The sequence below is a fragment of the Pogoniulus pusillus genome, chromosome 4 (assembly GCF_015220805.1).
Source record: "Pogoniulus pusillus isolate bPogPus1 chromosome 4, bPogPus1.pri, whole genome shotgun sequence".
NCBI classification, from domain to species: domain Eukaryota; kingdom Metazoa; phylum Chordata; class Aves; order Piciformes; family Lybiidae; genus Pogoniulus; species Pogoniulus pusillus.
The window spans coordinates 39,976,984-39,998,297 of record NC_087267.1 but is presented as its reverse complement, the minus strand read 5'-3'; the positions used below and the strand labels follow the sequence as shown (position 1 = coordinate 39,998,297).

General features: G+C 44.5%; 1 protein-coding gene across 4 annotated transcripts in view; it reads left to right on the top strand.

Annotated features, from left to right (window-relative positions):
* The window catches only part of CAMK1D (calcium/calmodulin dependent protein kinase ID), a 278,957-nt gene that overhangs the window by 182,880 nt on the left and 74,763 nt on the right, over window positions 1-21,314 (top strand). The window lies entirely within an intron of this gene.

Sequence of the window (21,314 nt, the reverse complement as noted above, 5' to 3'; positions counted from 1 at the left end):
TGTATTTTTAAATGGAAATAGAAGTTGCTGTTTGAAATCCTGTTTTGACTTCCATGTGTAGTGCTGTGGTTACTTCTTAGAGAAGCATGGGACTGCAGAAGTTCTTGCCATAGTTTTCTGCTTTAAACATTCTCCCTGGGAAGTTACTCAGTGGAAAACAAATCTGAAGGGGTCTGGATTTTCCTCCTTTTCTGAAACAGTGATTAAGTCTGCTTTAGCCAAACTTCTACTTTTAAAACTGTTTTGTAGAAAAAGAAAATATGCTGCTGGTGAAGCCTTTCTTTGATGCATTTATAGAATGTGTGCTCATGCCACACAGTTATATCTTAGCCTGTAAAGGCCATTTCCCCCCTCACATTGGAAGACAAGTGTGTTCAGAGACCCAAATAGTTATATCATCTTTTCCTTTCTTCTACAAATCAAAATTCCTGTGTGATCCTGGCTTAAGTTGTAAAAGGCTTTCTGTACCAGAGTACTGAAGATGATTTGAAGGAGTTTCTTGTTCATTCTGTCTGATTATGCTATTGGTTAGTAGCATTTAGTCACTGTTATTCTATTTTCTTCAATGCCTCAATGCCGGTACTGTAAGGAGCACTGATATCCTTGAGTAAGGTGTAGTGGAGCCTTTAAATATCCATCTGTCCCTGCAGAAAGAACATACTCCTCTCCAAAATGTGTTGTCATGAAACAAACAAAAAAAAGTTTAATAATCTATTTGAAATCCACCAAAATAGGGCAAGAGGCAACAGACTCAAAATTGAACATAGAAAGTTCCAACTGAACACGAGGAGAAACTTCTACGAGGAGAACAGACTGAAACAGGCTGCCCAGAAAAATGGTGGAGCCTCCATCTCTAGAGGCATTCAAAACCCACCTGAATGCTATCCTGTGCAACTTGCTGTAGCTGAACTTACTCAGGAAAGGGGGTTCAACTAGATGGTCTCCAGAGGTCCCTTCCAACTCATATCATTCTGTGATTCTGAGATTTTAAGACCTATGTAAGCACACAGAGAAAGTATAGAATCATAGAATCAACCAGGTTGGAAGAGACCTCCAAGATCTCACCCAAGAGTGAGATCCAAGGTGACAAAGCTGGTGAGAGACCTGGAACACAGCCCTGTGAGGAGAGGCTGAGGGAGCTGGGGGTGTTTAGCCTGGAGAAGAGGAGGCTCAGGGGTGACCTCATTGCTGTCTACAACTACCTGAAGGGAGGCTGTAGCCAGGTGTGTGTGGGGGTCTCTTCTGCCAGGCAACCAGCAACAGAACAATGGGACACAGTCTCAAGTTGTGCTGGGGGAGGTCTAGGCTGGATGTTAGGAGGAAGTTCTTCCCAGAGAGAGTGATTGGCATTGGAATGGGCTGCCCAGGGAGGTGGTGGGGTTGCTGTTCCTGGAGGTGTTCAAGAAAAGCCTGTCTGAGTCACTTAGTGCCATGGTCTGGTTGACTGGCTAGGGCTGGGTGCTAGGTTGGACTGGATGATCTTGGAGGTCTCTTCCAACCTGGTTGCTTCTATGATTCTATGATTTCCTTTATAATGGAGTGGAAGTGAAGACTGCTGCCTGCAGGCTGTTGCTGGCAGTACTTCCTACTAAACTGGAGAGAGTCTCTCCTTTAATTCCGACTCCACCTGAGCTTAATTAACTCAAAAAAATTTGCTAGTGCATTTGTGGCTGTATATGTTCAAAAGTTTAGTGCAGAAAGACACAGCAGCACAGGGAAACAAACAAAGGGGAGCTAATTAAAATAATAATAATAGTAATAGTTGTAAAAAACAATATAATCACTGCCTGTGTATTTAGCTCTTGAAGCTCTGGAGCTGCTCTCTGGCCTGAATATCCTTCTTCCTTGAAGTATCCTCTTAAATGTGACCTGGTAGTGGTCAAATGGCCTGAAATTCTGTCACAGGATGTTTAGGTTGGATATTAGACAAAAATTACTTATTGCAAGAGTGTTTGGGCATTGGAACAGGCTGCCCAGAGAGGTGGTAGAGTTTGTCCCTGGAGGTGTTCAAAAACATGTAGAGATGGCTCTGCAGGATGTAGTTTAATGGTCATGGTGGTGTTAGGTCACAGGTTGTAACTCAGTGGTCTGAGAGGTCTTTTCCAAGTGACAAAAATGCTGTGATTCTATATAATAACTTGTTGCTGTGGTTGAACTTCTCTCTTGACTTCATGTCTGCTCTCAGCAGTACCTTCACCTAAGGTGTTCTGACACAGGTTTCCCTTGACACACATGTGGACATGCCACTCTCCAAAACTGCAGCAGTGTAGCGTGCCAGAGTCCTCACAGTCAGGGTTCTACTTGATGCATAACTAATGTCCTGCTCTAGGCCACTTAAAGCTAGTCTATACATTACAACCCTTTAGATGCTGGCAGGAGGCAGGTGCAGGTTTATTTTGTTGCTTGATTGCTTTCCCTGGTGTGTTACAGCCTCTGGCAAGGTGGATGGCATAATGGTGTGCCTCTAACTTTGTTAAGTACTAGTGCAAATACCCGGGAAGGACTGACTGGGTCCTGAATACGTTGCTGCATGTGCTGCTAGTGCAGCCCCTAGAGCAGGGGCTCCTACTGCCACCACAGGGACAGGGGCAGAGGAGACAGCTCATGGCTTGAAAGAGGAAGAGGGAGAAGCAGAAGCTGAGTCATATGGTATAGAAAGTAGAAGCAGATAGAGTATGTTGGTGGTAGGTGCTCGTTAGGCTCTCTGACGTGCTGGGAAGGCTGTGTATCTGCTAAAGGAATTGCACTGCTCTTCTGCGAGCTAGAAAATGTAGCAGAGCAGAGTGGCTGAGGGACACGTCTCTTTTATCTAGTGAGATGTATTCTAAGCTTTTTATCAGCAGCGTGTAACAGGAACCAGGGGCTGCTGCTCTCCAGAGTCCTGCAAGGACGTTCTTGTGGTTAGTGCACACAGGTCTGAAAATCTTGAGCTCTTTTTTTACTCTGTTGTTGATTTACATTGTGGTCTCAGATAATTTTGTCTTGTAATTTCCCTGCCCACAGAAAGACAATCCATTCCTAATTAATTCTGAATAAGATTAATTTGGTTTGTGTTTGTTTGGGGGTTTTTCCCTCAAGTCAGTGCTACTCTTCATGCAGCAAGTTGTTAAAAGAAGCAAAAGTACTGGAATATGGCCTCTGACATTGCCAGAACAATGTGATCCACCTGGGAATAAGGAAAAGTGAATGGCCTTGTTTGCTAGCACCTGTTAATTATTTTGCAAAACATATTCAGCTGTGTCTTGACCAGCTCCAGTGTTTCCCTGGATACCTCATGCTGTGCAGTGGCTTTAACTCTCTGTCCCACCCATGTCTGTGCAGAAACCTATGCAGAATGGAACCCGGGCTGCCTGGTGACTCCGTGTAACAGCATGACTGGTGGTGGTGATCACTATTGCACAGATTTATTTATCCTTATGGTATAGATGTATGGAAGTCTAAATCAGCAGTATGACATTTGAAATTAAAAGCCCACTTAGACAAAGCTGGGATTTCACCTCCTTTGCGTAGATGTTGATGCAGTCAAATGCATCGTATAAGTGATGGAGTGGAACCAAAAAGAGGCGTCAATTAAAACTTGGTAAGGCAGAGCTGTAAAACAGCAGTTTAAACACAAGCTGGATAGAAACTGAACAGCAGTATCCCAGTTTTTAATATCCATTTCATTATGCTGCAAGTAGGTGGCAATTATTATTGCAAATATGAGGATGAAGTAGCGATGTCCCAAAGCACACAGTGCAGCAGGCTGGCTCCATTGTCTCCCTCAACTTTGGGATATGAAACTTGGGGGTGATTTGGGAATCCCCAGTGTGTCCAGGCCCTTTCCAGGTTGGAAGGAAAGGCATGCCGGGTCTCTTCCCCATTCCTGTCATTGCCTGTGTGCAAGAGAATGAGCTCAAAGTGATGAGTGCCCTAGGGCACATTGTAATAATGAGTGAAATAATTAGTGATCAGCTCTGTGTTTAAAATACATATTGGGATCAATAATAAACATGAGAAAGGGCCTTTGGAGGAGGATTCTTGGGGGCACGAAAGCATTAGATTTGTTGCCTAAGCCTTCCAAACCATGGGCTCTGTTGGAAAAGTCGTCTGGGTGTGCTTGGGCATCTTATCCCCACTCTGAGGGTTAGGTATGAATGCCCTTTTTGACTGCACCTGTACCAGTAAATACAAAAAGGTCTACATCAATGCTGTCCACTGAGCAGTGCCCTGTTCCCATTTAGGGATAAATGTGTCAGCCTCTCTGCCCCTGCTCCTCCTTTAGAAAGTGGAAATAAGATCCCCTCCTGCCATATGTGAGTGCTGTCAGGATATATGTGTTAAACTCCACAGTAAGTGCCTCAGACAAACACCAAGTGGTTTAAAGCACAGCTTTTGGCATGGTGATGATGCTTAAAGGCTGCTTACGTTCAATTTCAGATGGTTTCTCAAAATGCCATTTAAAAAGCAAACTCAAAACAACAAAACAAAGCAAACCCCCAACAATCAATCAAGAAAAGTAAAGCAGCTAAAAGTTTTGTCCTGATTTGACTTTTTAGATTCCAGAGCAGGACACATCCGTTCACTCATTAAGCGCTGTTGGTCTGGCACTGGTACCACTGCCTGCTGCCCAGCAGCACAAATCACAGAGGCAAGAGCTTCTTCCTTCACTTTTGTCAGAGCTTTCTGATACAATTCAGGCTTCAATCTGTCCACGGTTTCACCAGTGGCATGAACACAAGGGTTACAGAAGTAGTTGGCAGAGTTTTATTCTGTGGTTTAATTCCCGCCTGGGCATGTCAGTCCTTATTTAGCCACAGGTACCTCTGTACGGTGATTAGGTCTGTCACAAATGCAGGGCAGGGAGAAGAAGAAACAGAAGAGGGAACTAAAGGCAGGAGAATTGACTCAAGACAGTGATTTTATGCACAAGAAGAGTCATGCATACACCACACCACAAGGCTGTTAATGCAGAAACTCCTTTCTTGCTGCTTACTTAATCTATAGCCTCTTGGCAGTAAATTATATTCATGGCCTCCAGGCTCTGGTCCTGTTGAATAGTTATTTGCAAGGCAAAGGGAATACATACTGGTTTTGTTCTGTTTGGGCTTTGAATGTATAAACCAGTCTTCTTTTTCAGTCTGAACACGCAAGTGCCCTTTAGAATGTGAATTACTTTCAGCAAATAGATTTTCTTCCCAGTGCATTACCCCTCATGTAATGACCCAGTTTAGAGAATTCAGCATTATTTATATTCTGTAGAGGAATTCCTAAAACAAAAGGTAGACCTTTCCTTCATAACTGAGTTCTCAATCAGCGGACAGCATCAGATGTTAGTACAGCTCTGTCTTGCACAATTAACCTGTAAAGCTTTTGCCTTTTCTGATAAGTCACAGAATCACAGAAGGGACCTTTTAAAGATCATCTAGTCCCACCCTCCCTGCTATGGACAGGACACCTTCTGCTAGACCAGGGTGCTCTGTCCAAACTGGCCTTGGACACTTGCAGTGATGAGACGGCCATGATTTCCCCGGGCAACCTGTTCCAATGTCTCATCACTCTTGCTATAAAGAAATTCCTCCTTATGTGCAATCTAAACCTGCCTTCTTTTGGTTTCAAACTCTTGGCATTGTCCTATCAATGTATGCTCCAATCAAAGTCTCTCTCTCCATCTTTCTTACAAGTCCTCTTTATATACTGAAAGACCTCAATGACTTGCCTTTCTCTTCTCTAGGATAAACAACCTAAAGTCTCTTAGTGTCTCTCCATAGCAGAGGTGTTCCAGCCCTCTGATCATTTTTGTGGCCTTCCTCTGGACCACTCCATGAGGTCTATGTCTGTCTTGTACCCTCAACTCACTGTAGGAGTGTCCTGGGCTACTTACAGCCTTCTGATTGCATGTACGGAAGATGTCAGGGTTGTTGAAGTCCCCCAGCAGGATGAAAGCCTATGGCCATGATACATATTGTAGCTGAAGTAAGGGCACTTCATCAACATCCTTCTCTTGGTTGGATAGTCTGTTGTGAACACCAGCTGCAACAATTCCTTTCTTGGCTTGGCCTATGCATCACTGGTTTTCAAAGGCAACTCTCTGCAATCGCTCATAGCTTTTCTCACACAGAGAGCAAGCCCACTACTTTTCCTTCATTTCCTGTATATAATAGGTATATAAAAAATAGGTAATGAAATCTGTAATAGAAATGTCCTACCCTAGACACAAAGAACCAAAGCTACCCAGTACCAGCAGCTAAAATTGACATAAGACTTGTCCAAAGTTCCTTCACAAGTTATTTCCTTTACCAGAGGGAATCATTTGCATCCTGGCTGGACCATAGGATCTGTGTGTTCCTCTGATATACATGAGACATAGAAGATTTCCCTTTCAAGTCCAGTCTCTTAATTACTTCTCTCTGTGTGTGGTGGGGACTTTTCCTTGGGTCTCACAGAGACACAATGAGATGGTGTCAGGCTATGCAAGGCGTTCCAGCCTAGTTTCTGCAGATGAATCATCTGAAGGACTGTTTTTGAAAGATTGGACTCTTGCTTTTGATTCACTCTACTTGGAGAGCTGAAAATAGTGTGCATTGTTCTCATAATCCTTAGCAGCTTGAAAACTACCATAAATTGAATACTTTTTAATCTTTACCTACAGCTAGAAAATAGACTACTTCAGTTGTTCCTGTGCTTAGCCAATGCTAATTAACTGGGATTTTGATGGCTTTGTTTTTTTCAGCAGTTTTCTAAACATTTCACTTAGCATTTCAATGAGATCTTTACAAATCTGAAGTAGAGCGAATAAGCTTGTTTTTGCTGGGTGCATTATTAAGTCAAAGCTACATGTGAAGAATTAACTGTTCAGGAAAAAAAGACCCACTCCCACCATCTCATTAATCATAGATTGTCAAAATTCATAATACCCTGGATATGCTTTTTGTAGGGAAGTTGTTTATAGTCATGTCATAAGACAAAAATAAATTGAGGTGCTGTTGAGAAGTGGTATTGCATTTTGGTTGTACTGCACATGTGAGGTACCACACATAGGTGGGGTCGTAGGGTGTATACAGGACAGATACCACAGACCCACCAGACCTCACCATTGTGCCCCAAACTGCTCTGGAGAACTGTGAATTCCATCTTTGGTTATTTTGAGTTGCACTTGCTTTATTTCCCCAACTCCTTCTCAGTTGGATTACAAACATTTTGGTGAGTGACTTTTGGGAAAGAGAAGGCTCAGAGGCAATCTCATTGCTGTCTACAACTTCCTGAAGGGAGGCTGTAGCCAGGTGGGGGTTGGTCTCTTCTCCTAGGCAAACAGCAACAGAACAAGAGGACACAGTCTCAAGTTGTGCCGGGGGAGGTCTAGGCTGGAAGTTAGGAGGAAGTTCTTCCCAGAGAGAGTGATTTGCCATTGGGCTGCCCAGGGAGGTGGTGGAGGCACCGTCCCTGGGGGTGTTGAAACAAAGCTTGGCTGAGGCACTTAGTGCCATGGTCTAGTTGATTGGCTAGGGCTTGGTGCTAGGTTTGACTGGATGATCTTGGAGGTCTCTTCCAACCTGGCTGCTTCTATGATTCTTTGATTTTGTATTTACGGTCTGATAATAATCAGTTAAAGATTTAAAGACTGTAGTACATCCAGGAAGGTCATCTCTTGAATGAGCAGCACAAGTGACCACAGATGTCGTGCAATGCAGAGGAAGTACTGTTTATGTGTCTGAGTATTTGCAGGGTTTACTCTCAAAAACTAGGGGATGATAGCTCTGTGTGACTATTTTGTGACTACAGCAATCCAGTGCTTACCATCAGTTTCAGGAAGAGTTGTAGTTGTACCTGGAAGCTCTATCAGCCCAGTGACTTCTGCCCTGGTCTGGTTCCTAGGCACATCTGCACTGAGCAAAAGCTTGCCTCTTTCATAAAAATGGTATTAAGTTATGGACTGATGGAAATTAACAGCCATCAAACCATCTGGGACTGCTAGATAATCTCCTTCGGCATTCATTGAGCAGTGCCCTCCTCCATTTACTTTGCAAACCAAATGCCTCTCAGAGATCCTCAAGGACTGTGTGGAAGGACTTGAAGCGAGTCAGAGAACAAACAAGACTAGTGGGATGAGGGTGGGGGCGAGCATCACTGATCTGCTCTCTGTGCTCATCTGAGGAGTAGGTATCAGTTCTGATGCTCCCTGGGGCTTTCTTCATCCTGTGGAGTGCAGAGACCATGTGTCTCTGCTCATGTCTCAGGGCACAGCATGAAGGAAGCTGGAATTTTTCTGCTAACTTTGATAGGCTCAGTCTCGTAGGTGAAAGATTAGGTTTTGCCTCTGGATAGATCTGTAATAACTGAAGGAATTTCAGCATTCATGGGATGGTAGAGTGCTTGCAGTAAGCTAGGGAAGTAACAATACTTTGGCAAACAAAATTCCCAGACAAAATATCTGGAGAATTTATGAGAATGGACCAATCCTGATATTTACAGCAGCAAAGAATTCTTACCACTCCTGGTTGGATCAGGTTTGCCAAATAAAGAAGGTAAGGGATGCATTCCTGACCCCTGGGTCAATGTCTAGGACAGGACTGCACATATCCTGTTGATGACCAGTCTACTCTTCATCTCAGGTACACCCAGTGTGGGAAGCTAGGAGGTGTTGGAGAGAGATTTCGTTGTAGTGATCTAGAACAGAGCTGGGAGGAGATCCATGGATCTCAAGCATTCAGTGCTTAAGTGAGTGCTTGTGCTCACCTCCTGACCTTCATTTGGTTGGCATTTGTAGGTATGCCCTACATCCCCTAGCAGGAGACCCCCAGATGCTGAAACTGGATCTGCATGGTCAAGCAAATCCATGCCCTCCTTGAGATGACCTGCATGTCTCCCATCCCAGTGAATTTCATGATCAGGTAGAGGGGCCTTAGGGCTGGTCTTGGTGTCTTTGGTCCTGGAGATTGGGCTTGTTGCTGCTCTACCAGGGCAGAGAGGCCGTTGCTGATCTCAAGTTAAGCATAGCAGCTGGTGGGTAGGAGTCAGTGCTAAGGCAGCATCCTGTGCTTCCCTGGCATTGTGAAGAGCTGCTCGGCAGTGAGGGAGGGGAGGAGGGAGTATGTTGGGAGGAAGCTGTCACGGATCTGCCTCTCATTGCTGCTCGCAGTCCTACGCTGGCTGAGTCAGAGCTGGCGGGAAAGGCGAGACACGCGGCTGGTCCCTGGGAAGAGTCCACACTCAAACCCAGAGTTGTGAGGAAGAGCCAGCAGGACCCTCAGTCTAAGGACTGCAAAACCTGAAGGGCTGTGGTTGGTGTTAAGAGACGATGAGGGTGAAGAAGACTGTTCTGAGAGGCTGTGGTGGGCAGTGTTGGTGTGCTGTCTCACACTCCTGGGAACCGTGAATTTCTCAGCGTGGTTGTCTGTAGGGAGGCTCAGCCTTCGCCTTGGACCAAGCCACTACATTCAAGCTGCTGAGAGCAAATGAGTGAGATGTTGCAATCTCTGAGTTTCCTTCTCTGCTGCCCTTCAGCCCTCACATCATGAGCACTCGTGTGGCCATCTCAGCCCACACAAACACTGTTCTCATCAATGACACATTTCACAAAATTCTCCAGGAGCTACTTAAAATGTTTGATGTCTTTCTTGGTTCAGACATGCAAAACCAAACAGAGTGAGCTTTGAAATCAAGCTTATGCTCGGCAATAATCCAGAGAAGAATTAGCAGAGACTTCAAAGTCAAATTATCAGAGATAGCATGTCAAGCCATTGAATTTCAGTTTAGCACCATGCCAAAATATCTCAAGATGTCTCTTGTGATATATTTCTTGTAACTCCAGTAGTAGAAAGTGATTAAAAATAAAAATTCATCCTTCTTTTTGATACTCTCAAAATTCAAGATGTTAAAAAAAGGATACTTGTACGTTTAGGCTTCTGCAGTCATTTATTTTACTGTGCAGTTTGAAAGCAATTCAGTTAGGCAGTTAAGGTCTAAACGAAATTGTCAGACACACAAAAAGAATGTTTGCATTTGTTGCTAACAGCATGCATTTCAAGCTGATTTCCCAGAGAGAAACATGGTTTTTTCTGTTCCTTGCCCCCCTTTTTCTTAGTAATTTTTGAAACACTGGCTCATTTGAGATACAACAACCCCAAGCAGCGCTACAGGCTGGGGACTGAGTGGCTGGAAAGCAGCCAGGAGGAAAGGGACCTGGAGGTACTGATAGATAACAGGCTGAAGATGAGGCAGCAGTGTGCCCAGGTGGCCAAGAGAGCCAATGGCATCCTGGCCTGCATCAGGAACAGTGTGGCCAGCAGGACAAGGGAGGTTATTCTTCCCCTGTACTCAGCACTGGTCAGGCCACACCTTGAGTGCTGTGTCCAGTTCTGGGCTCCTCAATTCAAGAGAGATGTTGAGGTGCTGGAACGTGTCCAGAGAAGGGCAACAAAGCTGGTGAGGGGCCTGGAACACAAACCCTGTGAGGCTGAGGGAGCTGGGGGTGTTTAGCCTGGAGAAGAGGAGGCTCAGGGGTGACCTTATTGCTGTCTATGAGTACCTGAAGGGAGGCTGTAGCCAGGTGGGGGTTGGTCTCTTCTCCCAGGCACCCAGCAACAGAACAAGAGGACACAGTCTCAAGTTGTGCCGGGGAGGTCTAGGCTGGATGTTAGGAGGAAGTTGTTGCCACAGAGAGTGATTGGCATTGGAATGGGCTGCCCAGGGAGATGGTGGAGTCACCATCCCTGGAGGTCTTCAAGAAGAGACTGGATGAGGCACTTGGTGCCATGGTCTAGTTGAGTGGCTAGGGCTGGGTGCTAGGTTGGACTGGATGATCTTGGAGGTCTCTTCCAACTGGGTTGATTCTATGTTCGATGGAGCAGTAGAGTTCTTGGATGTAAGTGGATCCCTGTATGTTTTATGATGATATCTCCCTGATAAAGAGAGCCTACAAGTGCTTTCAACAGCAGGGAATACATATTCTTGTGAGTTTTGGAAGTGGTAGTGTTTGCCCCATAGACAGCTCGGCATTTCTCAGTGGCTCAGAGAGGTGTTTCCTTTTCTAGATGTAGAGTGTTCTTTTGAGGGCTTGAGAGGGGAATGTAGAGTTTCAGACATCCCCCGCAATGTTTGCTAAAGCATTAAGATATTGAGTCTATCTATGGCAAGAAATAGAGAAATTATTTAAGAGGCTGACAGAAATGCCTGGGAGGAGTTTGAAAGAGCTCAAGAGGTTATTTGACCAAGTGATGATTAATAGAGGATATTTTATACACAATATCTGTGGATGCAGACTGCTGAGGGGACGGAAATTGGCTGCTGCTTGGAAAACTATGGCAGACCTTCTCTGATTACTCACTCCAACTGCAGGTGTTCCAAAAGCCAGGAGGTGAGTTTCTGCAGCTCTGCTAACCTGCAACAGCAAGTATAGCTCTATAAGCCTCCTTCTTTCTGGAGAAGAAACATCAACAAGCACGCAGCCTAGGATAAACTGTGCTCTGGAAGGACTTTGAGGTTAATAGCTTACGTGTGCATGTGGGATGTTGCTCAAAACCACTGAAGTCACTGTGAGTTTCTCCATATGCTCGGTGAGCTGTGATTCAGGCTCTTGCTGAAGCTGGGAGAAGCATATATCTTTTTTTTTTTTCCTTCAGGGAAAAACAAATACTGTCTGCAGAAACTTCTGTTCAGCAAGCAATTCCAAATAAAACTTTGGAGCTTCTCTCTCATGTGACACTAATGGTAATTTTAACTTATTCCTTTGAATTTTAAAAGAGAGTAGCATGTGCTTCGTAAACAGCTCAGCATTTCCCAGTGGCAGAGAAGAGAGGTGTTTGTGATTTTGGTACTAGTGATAGGATTTCCATACACCCTCACAAGGAGATTCTAACAGGGTTTATGTTACAGCAACAGTGGTGATTCCAGCAGTATCTCAACAGAGGGAGAGCAGAGTTTAGGAAGGATCTCTGTGTGTGAGATGTTAGGAAATGGCCACATGCCCAAAGGACGTTGAAAGTGAGGCTTCCATGGTGGTACTGTTTCTGAGACATCTGCCTCAGAGAGGGTAGCAATGATGTGAAAGGAAAGAATTAAAGAAAAGGAAATGTCTGTGAGGAGTATGGGGACACACTTCTCTAGCAGTTGAGGAAAAGAATCATAGAATCAACCAGGTTGGAAGAGACCTCCAAGATCATCCAGTCCAACCTAGCACCCAGCCCTAGCCAGTCAACTAGACCATGGCACTAAGTGCCTCATCCAGTCTTTTCTTGAACACCTCCAGGGACGGTGCCTCCATCACCTCCCTGGGCAGCCCATTCCAATGCCAATCACTCTCTCTGTGAGGAACTTCCTCCTAACACCCAGCCTATACCTACCCCAGCACAACTTGAGACTGTGTCCCCTGTATTTACCAAGTGGAAGTCATGTTTGACTAATATGATAGTCTTTTACAGTGCTGTCACTGAATGGCTGAACGCAGGGAAAGCAGCTGACGTTGTGTACCCCGACTTTAGCAGAGCTTTTCACACTGTTTCCCTTAACATCCTTGTAGGCAAGCTCAGGAAGTGTGGGTTAGAAGAGTGGACAGTGAAATGAATTGGACACTGGCTGAACAACAGTGTCCAGAGGGTTGTGACCAATGGTTCAGTCTACTTGGAGACCTGTAGCTAGTGGTGTTCCCCAAGGGTCAGTACTGGGTCCAGGCTTGGTCAACATATTCATCAATGTCCTGGATGAAGAGGTAGAGTGTACCCATAGCAAGTTTATTGATGATACAAAACTTGAGGAGTGGCTGATACACCAGAAGGCTGTGCTGCCATTTGGTGAGACCTGGTCAGACTGGGGAGTTGGGCAGGTGAATGTCATGAAGTTCAACAAGGATAAGTGTAGAGTCCTGCACCTGGGGAGGGATGCATCAGTGTAGATCAAGGGTTGACCTGCTGGAAAACCAGCTCCATTGAGATGCATCTTGGAGTCCTGGTGGACAATAAATTGATGATGAGAGTGCAATGTGCCCTTATGGCTGAGAGGACCAATGGTATCCTGGGGTTGGATGGACCTCCTGTAGCCAGCAGTTCAAGGGACCTTCTCTACTTTGCCCTGGTGAGACCACATATGGAATATTGTGTCAAGTTTCAGGCTCCCAGTTCAAGAGGGACAGGGAAATACTAGAGAGTGTCCAATGGAGGGCTACAAGGATGATTAAGGGACAGAAATGTCTTTCTTACAAGCAAAGGCTGAGAGACCTGAGGCTGTTTAGCCTGGAGAAGAGTAGACTGAAAGGGGACCTTTATCAATGTCTGAAAATACCTGAAGGATGAGTGTCAAGAAGAAGGGGCCTGTGTCTTTTCAGTGATGCCTTGTGGCAGAATAAGGACCAACAGACACAAACAGGAACACAGGAAATTCCATCTCAACATGAGGGAAGACTTTACTGTGAGGATGACAGAGCAGTGGAACAGACTGCTCAGAGAGGTCGTGGAGTCTCCTTCCCTGGAGACTTTCAAAACCCACCTGGACATGTTTCTGTTTGAGCCACCCTAAGTGATCCTGCTTTGGCAGAGAGGTTGGAGTTGCTGAACTCCAGAGGTCCCTTCCAACCCCCCCATCCCATGATTCTGTGATTCTCTGTTTCATAAGTTGTCTTTTGAATGAAGTGTGAATGAATCTGTCATTCAAAACTAAACAGGACAGAGAGGGAGGGAACAATTTGAACCTCAAAGGAAACAATCAAAAAGGCAATGAAGTGTTTTTCTCCCCAGTTCTGCATTCTGCAGTTTGAAATTGCCTCTAATACCAAGAAAATTGGAGCAGAAAACTTGCCAGTATGCATTGGTTATGGTTGTGCATGATCAGTAATGGACCACAGAATGAATTTCCACCTGAAATTTTGCAGAGTACTTTTTTGTACTGCAGTGATGGAAAAATTGAGCTCAGGTTGATTCTTCAGTGAAGAATAAGAATTTTCTGAGTAACATTTATCTCCAAGTTTTACCACATTTTCTAAATGGCTTTGTTCTGTTTTCTTTTTCCAAACAGGAAAATTTGCTCTGTAAAAGAAAAACTCTTTCAAGATCTAGCCTGAATATACAAACTTACTTTTGTGCAAATCTGAATATAAACTTAAGAGACAAACTAAAGGGGAAAAAAAAGCCCTTCAGGTTATTACATCAATCTCAAAGTTAATAAGCTGGAAGAGAATGCAGATTTTATATTAACTGCTTTCAGACAGAGAATCATTTCCCCCTGCACTTCAGTTTCCATCTCATTAATTTATTAATAATTAAACACCTGAAAAATAAGAGCTCTGTTATTTTTGATGTAACATCAATCTATAGATTTCTAATTAACCAGCTTTAGAGTAGCAAGAAGCAGTTCCTTCAGAAACTGTTGCTACTGCTAGGATATTTTAGTGGCAGAGCTTAATGTTTTGTTTGGGTTTCTTTTTAAATGAAGTTTAACTCTTCAAATAGAGATTAACTCTTTTCTGTGCCACGTTGGAGACCAGAGGCCACCTGAGATTTTGCTCAACACAAGGACCACATCTAAGGTGGGAACTGCATGCTAGGCCCATCCCACATGGATTTTGGTTTGGCGATCACAGTATTGTCAGAGTTGGAGGAGACCTCACAGATCATCAAGTCCAACCCTGATGTGTCACATCATCTGCTGGTTGGAAAACATAGAGGGGACACAGTCTGAAGTTGTGCCAGGGGAGGTATAGGCTGGATGTTAGGAGGAAGTTCTTCCCAGAGACAGTGATTTGCCATTGCAATGGGCTGCCCAGGGAGGCAGTGGAGTTGTCATCCCTGGAGGTGTTCAAGCAAAGACTGGGTGGGACACTTAGTGCCATGGTCTAGTTGATTGTCTATGGCTGGGTGCTAGGTTGGACTGGATGATCTTGTAGGTTTCTTCCAACCTGGTTGATTCTATTTCAGTTGGAAAAGACTTCTAAGATCATCAAATCTGACTGTCAACCTAAGACCACCATGGCCATAAGCCATATCCCAAAGTGCTATGTCCACGTGTTCCTTGAACACCACCTGGGACAGTGACTCCATCACCTCCTTGGGCACTCTGTTCCAATGCCTGACCACTCTTCCTGTAGATAATTTTTTCCTAATATCCAACCTAAAGCTCCTCTGGCACAATTTCAGGCCATTTCCTCCTCTTCTATCACTTGCTACTAGGGAGAAAAGACCAAACTCCACCTACCTGCAGCCTCCTTGAGAGAGAGCAATGAGGTCTCCTCTCAGCTTTTCAGGCTAAAGTATTCCAGTTCCATCAAACCTGAGAGCATAGACAGGAAAGGTTCCATTTGTGCTCCCAGCCTGGCTATGAGGGACGCTCTGTGCTGAGATGTTAGCAATTGCATTGCTTTAGCCTTGGAGATCTCACAAGCTCTGGAACTCAAGACAGCAAAAGGTGAAACGAAGCATTTGGAGTGGGAAATTGTGCTTTAGAGCACAGGAAGCTGTGGTGGTATTCAAAAAGAAACAGACTGTTTTTCAAACCCCAGTGTTGACTGTTTCCAGGAGAAAGCTGTCTTAACAGCTACTCTCCAACACTTCAAAAATCTGTCAGAGAAGTTAGTAAAAGTACATTTGATTTTGTGATCCTTGAAATGCTTTCTGGTACAGCTTTTCCCCTGTAAATAATCACCTACACGTAGAATTGAGAATCATGTTCTCAAACTATGCTTCCCAATTCATCAAGTGCCTCTGACTAAAGAAATCTCAAGATGTCTATGGAAAATGGCTCTGGAAATCTAACCCAAATTGATCAATATTCTCTTTCAGAGTGATTTGTATGTATAAAAAAGTATTTTCTGGCAAATAACTGAGAGGAGAGTTGTATACATACGGTGAAACTGCAAAAGTTTTTCAGTGATCTCAATTTCTGCCTGCTAGAGTGGTACTGAGGCTCCTCCTGTGGGGATCTCAGAGAAATACAAATGCTGAAAATACTGGAAGCAAGTAGAAGAAACGGCTGAGTAGGAGGAGGAACACCACCTGACTGGTGAAGGATCGAAGTCTTAGTAATTAGTTGAAATTACGTCCCTGCCAAGAGCATAAAACAAAGACAGTATCTGTGCTCCCCCTGCTACAAAGCTGAGAAATCGCTGGTTTGGTTCTGAGTAACTTTCTTCTGCCCATTTTTCTGTTGGAAGCAGCAACACTGATTCAGGGTGAAGTGAGGTTCTTCTGGATCTAGTGTATTTCAGGGAAGACCGAGCAGGTTCCTGATGGTGTTTGAGCTCTAGGAAAGCCCTGGCATCCCAAGGTCCATGCTTGGGATGCCAGACAGCAGCACAGCATTGCTTTGCTGAGGCTCAAGTGTAATTTATCTTACTTTTTCCAGGAGAAACATCTACTCTGTCCTCCCAGAGAGGATGCACTGCCTTATCACCATCTTTCCCTGCTCTTAGTTAATGCTTCTCCATAGCCCAAGGGAAGGTTTGCAGTTACCAACAAGACCTATGCATTGAAACTCTGTGAAACTGGCTTTTCTTGGTGAGGTAGAAAAACCCAAAGGCATGGATTTGTTTGTCAGATAAACCCAGTAATAACAATCCCTGTTCCAGATTGGGATTTATCATGAGTAGATTTTTCATGGGAGTGGAATTACAAATCCAGTCTGGCCCTGCATGTACTTCTGCTTAGGAGGTTCAGTCCTGAGAATAAAGCTTGTAGATACGTATCCATGCAGGGATAGAGAGATCAGGGCATGTCTGTGCAGGAGTAGAGAGATAAGGGGCAAATGCCAAGAGGGATTTGGGCATCCAAAATTACACTTATCTGGAATATAAATATCAACATCCAAAGTGATCATAATGAAGACTTCCACTCATCTGCCATCATCTCTTGGGGTGAGAAGAGCTTCCTAAGTCACCTGTTGTTATTTGCTCCAGTCTCTGAACAGTAATGAGCAACTCAACACTAACTTAATTAGCCAAATTATAGAGTCCTTCCTCTGCTGAGCCGTGGGGGAGCTTGATTTGGCAGACTCAGCACACTTAATGTGTACCAACATGGTTAGGTGCAACAGCAAATGGAGCTGTAGCTTCTGCTGGTTTCAGACCTCTGCCCCGGGAGATGGTGATGGAGATGGACTGTGACCTCCACCCTTTCCAATGCAGCTTTGAGAGTGGGTAGGGTTACAGAAAATGGTGATTGGGCTTTGGTTTCCTCTTAGAAAAAAATGCCAGGAGAACTGCCTAAATCAAATCAGCAGTAACACTTTGTTTCAGTAGCTGGGGCTTCCTTCCTTCCTTCCTTCCTTCCTTCCTTCCTTCCTTCCTTCCTTCCTTCCTTCCTTCCTTCCTTCCTTCCTTCCTTCCTTCCTTCCTTCCTTCCTTCCTTCCTTCCTTCCTTCCTTCCTTCCTTCCTTCCTTCCTTCCTTCCTTCCTTCCTTCCTTCCTTCCTTCCTTCCTTCCTTCCTTCCTTCCTTCCTTCCTTCCTTCCTTCCTTCCTTCCTTCCTTCCTTCCTTCCTTCCTTCCTTCCTTCCTTCCTCTCTCTTTCTCTCTCTTTCTCTCTCTCCATTTTTCTTATCACAGTGGGGATTTTGGGGAAACTTTATTCCACTTCTAAACTTTGTTTAAAAGGATTACATAACCCCAGGGATCAAGCACATTGTTCATGCTTTGTGGACAGTTCATATTTATAAAGCAGTGGAAAGATCTTGTCTGAAATTCTGTGTGCTTAAATTGTACTTTCATGCATCTTACAATGCTTAATTTCTCTGCATTTATGCTCTGGGCCAGCTAATTTGACATAGGATCAGAGGAAGTTAAGAGCCCAAGAGACAAATTGTAATTAGAAGGCAATCAAGCCACCAGATGGCTCTCTGATGTCTTAAATCTCCACTTGGGTGAAATAAATTGGCTTTCCTTGAAATCAGTGCTGGAGCAAATTTTAAACAATGCCCCAAAGCTGAAACAGAATAGAGTTTTGCATAGTTGTGAGAATCATTTGCAGGCTCTGAGGAATTCATCAGAGTGTTTTATTTGTTTAATAAAAAGCACTAATGTCTGGATCACTGATTGCTTTTGCACTGTGCTCCCTGATCTCTTCTTGGTATGGCTGCTGTTCTGAAATAGTTTTATTGTTTGGGTTTGGCTGTAAAGTAGTACAGAAAATAATCAAAAAGTAAAGTCATTCGTCCCAGTTCTCAGCTTTAGTGTTGTGTCCCTTGTGAGAACAGTGGCAGTTTGTGATCTGAACTCCTCCGGTGCTGCTGGAGGTGAGATGGCTCTTTCCCAGATGAAGTGATGAGGTCAGGGGGACAAGGTGAGCTCCAAAAATCCATCAGCTACGAGCAGAGATGGAGTGTGGTACAGAAGCAGAGTTGTCAGATCAATTCTGAGCATTGTTAGTACCCTAAACCAGGGAATACCAGAAGAAGGAAACCTTCATCAGAGTAAAAGAGGAGAGCAGCATGGCAGAGAGGAGACCTGGGAATTCTGTAATACCTGACTCACTGTACTGCAACTTACTGAAATCACTTAGAATCACAGAATCATAGAATCAGCCAGGTTGGAAGAGACCTCCAAAATCATCCAGTCCAACCTAGCACCCAGCCCTATCCAATCAACTAGACCATGGCACCAAGTGCCTCATCCAGTCTTTTCTTGAAGACCCCCAGGGACGGTGCCTCCACCACCTCCCTGGGCAGCCCATTCCAATGGGAAATCACTCTTTCTGTGAAGAACTTCTTCCTAACATCCAGCCTATACCTACCCTGGCACAACTTGTGTGTATTTTTTCCAGGGGCTTGCAGTCATCCTTCCCTGCAGCTCGGGTCCTTTGCAAAGTGTCTTAGAAGTCTTTTCCAGCTGAAACGATTCAATGATTCTGTCTGTGTGATCACATCTTTATCCCATGTCCCATCTGTTGTTTGAGGACCTTGGGGCCAGATTCAAAGCCCATTTGTAGTCAGGGGAGAAAATGCCTGTTGGCTGCAGTCATTCAGACCTCAGCCTCTCACTATTCACTTCAGTATGATATTGAGATTTGCCATCTTGCCTTGGTTGGTGGTTTGTGTGCTGGTGTGAGCCAGGTGTCAGTCAAACTGTGTCCTCCTGTCCCAGAGCTGCTGCCCTGCAGGGTTTGCATCTGCTGCTGCAGGAGGGAAGATCCTAAAACATGTCTGACTGTTAGGCAGCAGGTTCAGCTGCCATATCTAGTTTGGCAGCTGACTCTGAGTTCCTAAATGATCTGCATTTTTGTGCCTATAAATAACAACGGCAGAAGAAATCATGACTATTGTTGTGCCGTCTGTTGCTGGAGCAATCCCAGTCTCGTGATCTAACTGCTCCACCATGGAGCTGCTCCTTTTTTGCATGCTCTCTGTATGTTGCCTTTCAACCTGATCTGCTGCCTGTGATGTTGGGGTGTCCTGGTGTTAGGGTGACCAAGAGGGACACTGTACAGTGCCGTGGGCCTCAGGGGAGCCCAACACTGTAGGGGCAACCTGATTACAGCTGCAGTACCGTTGCCTCTGCTCCAGTGCTGGGCTAGGTTTGTGGTGGTCTGCATTATCTGTATATCATGGTCATGTGATGGACACATTAGACTATCAGAAACCCAACTGTTGGAGTCTCTTGTGGTAAGTCCTAGGGAGCTGGGAAGTCTGTTCTTGCTAGCTGAGATGTTTGAGGATGTGCTTGTTGTTAGACAGTAATATTATTAGTCCATTGTACTGTTAATACTTACTTAGATCCAGAGACACTGCTGAGTGCAGGATGTGTTACCTAATTGTCATGGTCTTTCTGCTGGGTCACTATGTCCTTAAGGAAGATGAACCATGGGAAAAAGTTGAAAGAATGCAGCTTGGGTTTGTGTCCTCACAAAGAGCTTTGATCAACTCTGAAAGTTAAGGTCAGGTGGGTTTGTGCCTGAGCTTTCAGCCTCAGGAGTGATGGGTTATCAGGCATTGCCTTGTAGAAGGGTTAGGCACTTCCAGTCTCCATGTTTAAGTGAACATGAGACACAGGCCCTTTAGGTAAGACAACAACAATTGTGAAATAAACCCAAATAATACAAATATTTGTTCTGTTTTCCCAATAAATAGTTTATTTTCACTGAGTATTATACAGAGTGGCTTTTAACATCCTGGCATAGCACTTTAACAAAAAGCACTTCAACAAAAGGGGTTCAGCCTGCTGCTTAAGAGCTACAAGGAGGGGAAACATTTGGCATTTCTGTTTTCCTAACCTCCTGAGAACATACCAATAAGATTCCTCTTAACTGAGCCCTTAAACTTTTAATGTAGTCCCTGGACCAATATGCATTTGCCACATGTTTTACTTAGCCATTAAATGGTTGACTAAGGCCTTTATTTGGCCTGTTAAACCAAATTGATGACATTTTAATATTGCATAGGGAATACCACAGCCAAATAGAAAACAGATGTCTGGGGTGCTGAGATGGATCAGTCCTGGATCTGGGCTGAGGAGCCAGACCAAGGAGATGAGTTCTTGTGACTGGGTTAGCATAAATAATACAGCAAGGGCAGGAGAGCATTTTCAACAGTGGCTTTGGATGTTCATACCTGGATGTAACTCATTATTTAAGGGCTTTCTACAAGCACTTAATAAATCATCAACATGAAATCTATTTTCCATACTGGCCTGTTAACAAATGGCTGAAGTGAATGACTGCTTCAGCTGCATTAGTGCACCTGGTTTGCTGGCCAGAGAGGCGAGCACACTCTCCTCTGCTAGACCAAACGTGGCTTGATGTTTTTTCAGTTAGTTATGCAAGGCATAGGCTAATATTGCCATCTCCCAGGAGCATGACAGGATGAACATATTTCTTAAAGAGATGAATTTAGCTCCCTACAGACATTGAGGGAACAACTGATATTTGTTTTAATGGACCCCGTTACTGCTTCGTGACATTAGCATCGGTGTGGCAGTCACGGTGCTGAGTAACAGTGATGGTGCTGAGGGAGTCTTGAGTTATTTTCTGAGAGGTGGAACATTTTCAGAAGAAAGTATGGAAAACACCCTGTGGTTTATGAAGTTTTCCAAGAGTTAGAGCTATTGACTTGAATTGCCTTCTTCTTTCTTCCAGCTGGAACAGGGAGTGGAGTTTGTGCCCCACATCCTGGGGGCTCTCCTGCTTGCCATTGGCTGCATGGCAAGTTTTGACCTGTTGGCAGCAGCAGTACCCAGGTTACCAGACCAAACTACCATAGGTGCTTAAATCCCTCTTAGAGGACCTAAGCCCTTTTTTCAGACTCATCCTTCAGTGACTTGCCCAAGGTCACAGAGGAAATCAGTGGCAGAGCAAAGGTGAAACACAGCTCCTCTGAGTTGAAGCTCCTGCCATGGCCATGCTCTGGAGTTTGCAGGAGAGTGGCTCTA